This window comes from Felis catus, chromosome A1, assembly GCF_018350175.1.
Source record: "Felis catus isolate Fca126 chromosome A1, F.catus_Fca126_mat1.0, whole genome shotgun sequence".
Taxonomy (NCBI): Eukaryota; Metazoa; Chordata; class Mammalia; order Carnivora; family Felidae; genus Felis; species Felis catus.
The window spans coordinates 146,000,346-146,007,857 of NC_058368.1; the positions used below are offsets into that span (position 1 = coordinate 146,000,346).

Here is a 7,512-nt window from a genome sequence, read left to right on the forward strand (position 1 = left end):
AGGAAGTTCTTCAAGAATGCAGGCTTAGTGTTTGTGCAAGAGCGTGATGAAAAAAAAAAGAAGGTTACTTATGACAAAAACACTCAACACCTTCAGCCTGATACCACTCAAAGGGCTTGTGTTTCTTGGTGAGTGTCTATTTATGGTGCACTTTCAGATTCCTTTTGTAGTTTATTGGGAATTTCTCAATTTTGGCACTGTTGGCATTTGGAGATGGATAATTCTTTGTTGTAGGAGCTGTCCTGTCCATTGCACCCTGAGTCTCTACTTGCTAGATGACAGTAATGCCTTCTGACCCCAACCTCCATTGTAGCAATCCAGGATGTCTCCAGACATCGCCAAATTGTCACCAGTTGAGAACCTTGGTTTAACTATGATCAGAACTGCTGGAAATATGGCAATTTTGATAAAACATACTTTACAATTAGCCTCTTTCTATGGATGCATGCTTAATATCTACACATCTGTCCAGCTCATATTTGAGCAGTGTCACCACTACAATTGTCTTTTGAAAGTTATTTCTGTTATATTCTGTTAGCATTAATAGTTTTTTTCCATACTTTATATTAGATCATGCTGCTTCAAATGGTTTTAGACCTGGTTTATGAATCATGCTTGATAGCAAGGTTTAGATTATTAGGTTAAGTAAAAAAGAATTTGCAAATGGTTCAATGGTGGCAAAAATAAGATGTTTATGCAGGAATGTAAATTATGTAGGATCATAAGGTTGTAAAGAGTTGGCAGCAGCTGTGTGGAGAGAAAGTTTGATTGCATATCAGTTGGGTTCATTGAATGGATTTCTACCTCAAGAGTGGAATTTGCCTAATCCTGTTCAAATCACTATTCATCTCTGACAAAATAAAACATTTACTAAAGAAAGGTTAAAAGTTTTTTTTTCTACTTAATCTTTCTGCCTTTGAATTTAGACAAGTATTTGATTGTCAAAACACTAAGCTTGGTACAGCTAGGTATTCTGGCCTTAGGGGAGCAGGAAGTTAGTAAGAAGACTTAGCTCTGAGATTGTGCTCCTCCCCTCCCAATTCTGAAGGAATTTAAGGTAAAAAGAAATCTCCACCTGGTATTGAATAATATTTCTTTGTGGCTTTATCCTTTCAGATTCAGGCTGACTATAGGGCCTACTTTACCTAGGGAAATTTTACATACCCACAGCTTTTTATGCCTGATTAGCCCTGTCTTACATCTCTTGAAAAACTTCCCTAGTTGCCACAGCTTATTGGATCAGCAGTGGACATGTGACCCCAAAACATTGAATTTCTGACAGTAACTTATGACCTTGTCTCATCCTAAAAGTGAGCTAGACCAATCATACTTCCTTTTGAGGATTTAATCTAGGAAATCTATAGTGAATGTTCAAGTTAATAAACTGCATAGAGGAATGGGCCATGAGACAGTCAAGATCTTAAGACAGACTCAGAACTATAAGGCATGATGCCAAACTAGCACCATGAATAAGAAAATCATCTATGAGTATACAGAAAGTAAATTTTAGAACAGATTTATTCAGGATAGAGGAAAAGAATTGGATTCCTCTCCTTTCACTAAAATTATTGTAAGGACTCCAGCAGAAGGTAATATTGTTTAATGGTTAACTATGTCAGGCTATGGAATCAGGCAGCCTAGGTTCAAATCACAGTGTTACTATTCAAGAGTTGAGTGTGCAAATTACAAAACTCTCTGTGCTGTAGTTTTCTTCTACCTCAGAACTTGGAGAGAATAAAACTGAAAGGAATTCTTGTAAAAATAATTGTCCTCTTTGTGGGTGGGTCTCTGGATATGCTCACCTTCTTTTGTTCTAAGCCCTCAACATTGTCTGGGGCCTGCTGTTCCCCCCTATTACTTTTCCAGTTCCTAGGTATGTTAAAAAACAAAAACTAAACAAAGGGCCCCCACCCATTATAAGTTACGAGCTGAGGATATTACACCCTTCTGGGAGGCTTTGGGGCAAGATGTCACTTTTTGGTATACTAACTGCTCAAAAATTCCCAGGTCCCTATGCAATACAGCTCCACTTTTCCCAGCCTTACCTCTTTTTTCCTAGAGAGGCAGTCCAGTCCTGAAAGATTTGTTGATTTCAAACATGTCTCTCTCGCAAAAGTTTCACAGTTCTGCTCACTATGTATCCCTTACCAGAATCCTCCATATGTCCTTCCTGTTGGCCTCTCCTGAACCATTTCCTCCCACAAGGTCTTCCATGAACCCTTCCCCGATCATCCTGCCCCTAACAAAGACTCCTTGGTCATGGGCTTCTGTCTCCATCTTTGTAGAGTCCAGTTTTAACAAAAATCTTGCTAGGGGCACCTGGGTGGCTCAGTCAGTTGAGCATCCAACTTCAGCTCAGATCATGATCTCACAGTCTGTGAGTTTGAGCCCCGCGTCAGGCTCTGTGCCGACAGCTCAGAGCCTGGAGCCTGCTTTGGATTCTGTGTCTCCCTCTCTCTCTGCCCCTCCCTCACTCATGCTCTGTCTCTCTCTCTCTCTCTGTCAAAAATAAATAAACATTAAAAAAAAAATTAAAGAAAGGTTCTTGCTAAGCCAGTCTAGCCAAAATCCCTTACCACAGTTTCTGATCCCCCTCCACATCTGAACAATTTCCTCATCCCCCACCATCCCCTAGGTATTATCTGATCACCTTGGCCTGCCTTCAGCAAGAATTCTCAGGTCAGTTTAGCAAAAAAAAAAAAAGAAAAGAAAAGAAAAAAAATTATCCCACCCTCTTAATAATTTCCCCTCTAGCGACTCTCTCATTCTGCTCCTTGGCTATAAATCCCCACTTTTCCTTTTTGTATTTCGAGTTAAGCCTGGTCTCTCTCTCTCTCTCTCTCTCTCTCTCTCTCTCTCTCTCTCTCTCTCCCTCTCCCTCTCTCTCTCTCTCCCTCTCTCTCCCCCTCCCCCTCCCCCTCCCTCCCTCCCTCCCCTACTGTAAAACCCCATTGCGGTAATCCCTATGGCTATAATAGTCTTGAATAAAGTCTGCCTTATAATTTTAACAGGTGTCATGAATAACTTTTTCTTTAACACCCACATTGGCCTTGACTTTCTCTAGTCTCACTGTGTATATACTCATTTCAACCATTATAAGCAATTTGTGGTGTTATTTTTGGTCCTTAGGGTCTGTGCCAAATCGTTCCACATTGTCCAGTATGGTGCCTCGGAACACTAGAAGTGTTAATAAATACCTGTTAGTTTTTCTGGGCATAAACGTAACCGTCAATTTTTCACAAGACTGGGCAGTGTGGTGGCTGAAAACTTCCCCAGAAACCTACTCAGAAGCTTTGTCAGTGACTTGTGGGAGCAGGGGAAGATCACCTTGTTGTAGGTTGAGTTGTCTGGAAAGCAAATTCTAGGATGGAAATGAATATGCAGGAGGGTTGTCAGGCAGTCTTCTTGGGATCAATGACTAGAGAATGGGAGGGAAGGAAATAAGATTGAGCAAAGAGAGGAATGGGGCTGGAGAGAAGTTACAGGGCCTGGGCAAGACCCCATGGGGGACACTAATGCCAGGATAATTCTTCAGACACTTCCCAAATGGGAGCAAGAGATTGAGATCTTTATACTCCCTCTCACTTCATTAGTTGTGGGCTTTTTAGATGTGGGCTGCCCTTAGAAGGGGCCACTCTCTTTAGCTGAAGCTAAGAGAATGCTGTCAGAGAGGGCTGACAAATGAGCTCTGGTTGCTGACAGCATGCCCAACAGGTGGGGTAATGTCTTTTAGTCCTGAAAGGTGATTTGGGAAGCATAGCATAGGGTCCCAAACAGACCTCTGCAAAGACATGAGGATATAGAGGCTAGAAAGATCTCATCTACACTGGATCAGATAAGGGCCCTATCTGTGTCAGCTACTGGCTTTAGAACCTTCAGTAGGTTCTCTCTTGCCCATGTAGTAAAGTACAAACTCTTCTGCTGCCATCCGAGACCCACATGGACCTTTCTTTTGTTCTTCACAACCTCCAGTATCCAGAATTACTCACCTTTGGCATATGTTTTTACCTCTGTATTGAATACCGTTTGACAATCCAAGCTATGTCCATCCTAGAAGTCAAATGTTCTTCTCATCTTGTCCTTCGCTGACCCCTCACCCCAGCCTTGTCTACCAGTTCTTTCTGTGGTACACATAGATTGTTCATCTGCTCCGTTCATTTGGGCCCTTGAATATAACCTACTCTGTGCAACCATGTATCTGGGAGATGTATGTACCTTGCTCTGCCTGTGAGATCTTAAGCTCCTTGAGGGTGGAAATTGTGCTTATAAACCCAACATAGGGCCTGGTGCATCATGGTCATCCAAAATATATTGACTCCTCAAACTCTGATGCACTTAGGTCAACTGTGTCGGAAAAAAAAAAAAAAACCCTTTGCTTCTTAAAAATGCCCATGAATGGGCCCCACTTAGCTCTCCTTATACATGGGTGCTCCTTCTTCAATGAGAATTTATAATGCACAGCTCAGTAGACAGAAGAAAAAAGAAAAAAAACAAAGGATGAGGCCTTTGCTCAGATGTTCTCATTTACAGTATACTTCAGGACAGGAAATAAAGACTTCCTGCCAATTCAAATGACATTATTTTTGTGGAAGCTTATTCACAGGCATGTAAAAAGACATGTGTACAAAATAAGTTAATCACATATAGCATAATTTGGTTAAAATTGAGTTCAAGTAAATCAGAAATTTTTGAAGAGTCAACAAAATTTCAAAATTCACAGTCATTTCCTGAAAGTACCGTCTGGCAAAATTGGCTTATCACCCCACTTTTAATGCACATATGCGATTTCCTGCTTACAGCATTTCCCAAAGGGATGAGAAAAAAAAATTTACAACTAGGGAAGTTTTATAAGAGGGATTATCTATAGTTCCTGAATAAGAAGACTTCTCCCTCTCCAGGCACACCTGCAGCTCCTAATAACCGACTTACGCAATTTTCCTCTCTACTTGAATCAAAATTGGCAATAAATGTTGTATATGTCTCACAGAGTGAATGTTTAAGCCTTGTATTTACTGGTTCATGAAACTGGTTCCCTCTAGTTTACCAGCATGGAGGGGAGAGTTTGCAGGGAGCAATTAGGGATAAGATAGCCAAAGAAACACAAAGTCAGTTGAAAAAAGAAATCTGTGTGTCTGGCCCTCTCTATGAATTATGACTATTCAAGGGGGAAAAAAATCTGAACCTTTGCCAAAAGGCTGGCGTGTAAAGGGACAGCTGGAGTTTTCTGTTAAGGGTTACAATGCATTACTTGTTCCATAAGGGAAACAGGGGATCACTTACCACAGCAGCTCACACATTGCATGAGACACTGGCACATCTCTACCTCGTGAAGCATTTTCTTCAAAGGAAAAGAACTAGATATTTCAGGAAGGTCATTGAAGATCTTTGGGTACAGACATGCTGACCTTCCTGGTTGAGATTTGTAGCCTTTGTGGTGTGTGGACTGTGTCTCTATAGATGCCTTCATTGTGCTATAACTTTTATACAGGATGTATTGTTTAAACTGCCAACCCTAATTCGAATTCCCTTAGAGGCTCAGGAAATTCTAACTAAATCATATAAAACCCCATTGTGTTTTTCTTTGGTTGAGATGCAAATAACATTTTGAACAAGAACGTCAACAAATGCATAAATGTGGCGAAAGTTGGAACTTGCGCTGGAACTCTTAAAGTTTGAATGTTTTCAACATTTAAATACAAATGAAAAATAATGAAAAAAGAATGATAACCACATTTAAAACTCTTAGGAGTCAGGGACTGCCACCACTGTCCTTGAATCTGTGCTCATAGTAGGTCTTTTTGTTTGCTTATCAGCCCTGAGAACAATGCTAGCCAGTATGGATTAAATTCAGAACAACCCTCTCCACCAGGGTCAAGGCAGACACATGAAAAGAGTCACATCTTTTCCTAATGCTAGATTTGTTTGTTTGTTTATTTATTTATTTTTAAGGTATTTGAAATACACCTTTCTTCTGATTCTAAATGAAAAGGAATGGGAAGGACAGTGACAAACGGGATTTCACCACTGGATGTTGTGATACTACTATAACAGTCTTTTATTTGAAACTCAGGAAGGAAACAGCTTTGTACCAAAACAGCTAAATATGCAGGTCCATAAAATGAAGGTACTTTTGAAACTGCCACATTCACTCTGAAGCCCATTCATCTCCTTCAGCATTCCAAAGATGAAGCACATGTTCCACTTAGCTATGTAGCTAAAGTGGCACTGTGCCCCTGACATCACAGGACAGTTCAACGTAAAACCAGACTTCTGATGCTGGGCTCCAGCTGCACTTTCTCACTTTCTCACAGGTTGTCATCCTTGCCCGGGAGAGCAGTTGTCTGAACAACCTCTAGATCATGCACATACCGTGCTGCCAAAACTGGGTCCATGACAGCCTCTGGCTGGGTGAGAGCAAACACCAAGTTAGGGTCTCCAGTTAGTCTTCTAGCAAGCCACAGGAAGGGCTGTTCAAAGTTGTAGTTACTTTTGGCAGAAATGTCATAGTACTAAAGGTTCTTCTTTCAGTGAAAGATAATAAACTTTGCTTTAACTTTCCTGTTCATAATGCCCACTCTGTTGCACATAGCACAATGGGGATTGTACATACTCGTACCAGATCTCTCTGCCAGTTGGTCACGTTCTTGTAGGTAACCCTTGGTGTTGTCAAACATTATAATGGCACACTGGGCTTGTATGTCATAGCCATCTCTCAGCCCACCATATTACTCTTGACTAGCTGTATGCCATACTTTGAACTTAGTAGGTCCTCTGTTGATAAAGAACACGAGGGGATGGACCTCAACACCCAAGGTGGCTACACTCTTGTCAAACTCACCAGTCAGATGATGTTTCACGAATGTAGTTTCCCAGTACCACCATCGCCAACTAATACAAGTTTGAAGAGAACTTGGGGTTCTCCTTGGGCAGCCATCATGCTATTCCTTCTAGAAGTGTTTCTGGCCTGTCTGACTGAGGCTCCCTAGATTTAAACAAACAAACAAAAAACTTTTTAAAGGCTGATTGGGCTATCACATTCAGTGATCTGTGATCTGTTTATTATATGCAATTGGAGTCAATTTCCTACATTTCTAACATTTGTGGCAAAGTCTGACTCCAACTTGCTGTCTGAGCACATCAAAGCATATTAAATTATCTCATAATTAATTTTCCTTAGAAAATTGTATGTTTAGTTGCTTATAACGCCTATGGAGAAGAAAAATAGGAATTGGTACCTTTAAATCAACTTTGAAATATTGGGGTGTCTGAAGCAAAGGGGGTCAGGTTGTAGGATTTATAGTAACAGCCTTCTGGAAGGCAGATAGCTAGAGATTCTACTTGGTTTTCTGAAGGGTGAGGCATATACCAGTGCTTGAGTCTTCTTGGGCCATGGCCTCAGCAATAAAGCTGTACTAATGGCTCAGATGTTGTTCAAAATCAAGGGCAACTCTGAACCATAGTAGTGGAGAACAGGCCACTCACTTGCTGTTAGAAATTTCCTCACATATGTTT

The 7,512-nt window shown here is 40.9% G+C and overlaps 1 pseudogene; it reads right to left on the bottom strand.

Moving 5' to 3' along the window:
• Positions 1-6,305: 6,305 nt before the first annotated feature.
• LOC101092415 lies at positions 6,306-6,934 on the bottom strand (annotated as a pseudogene).
• Between the last annotated feature and the right edge of the window lie 578 nt (positions 6,935-7,512).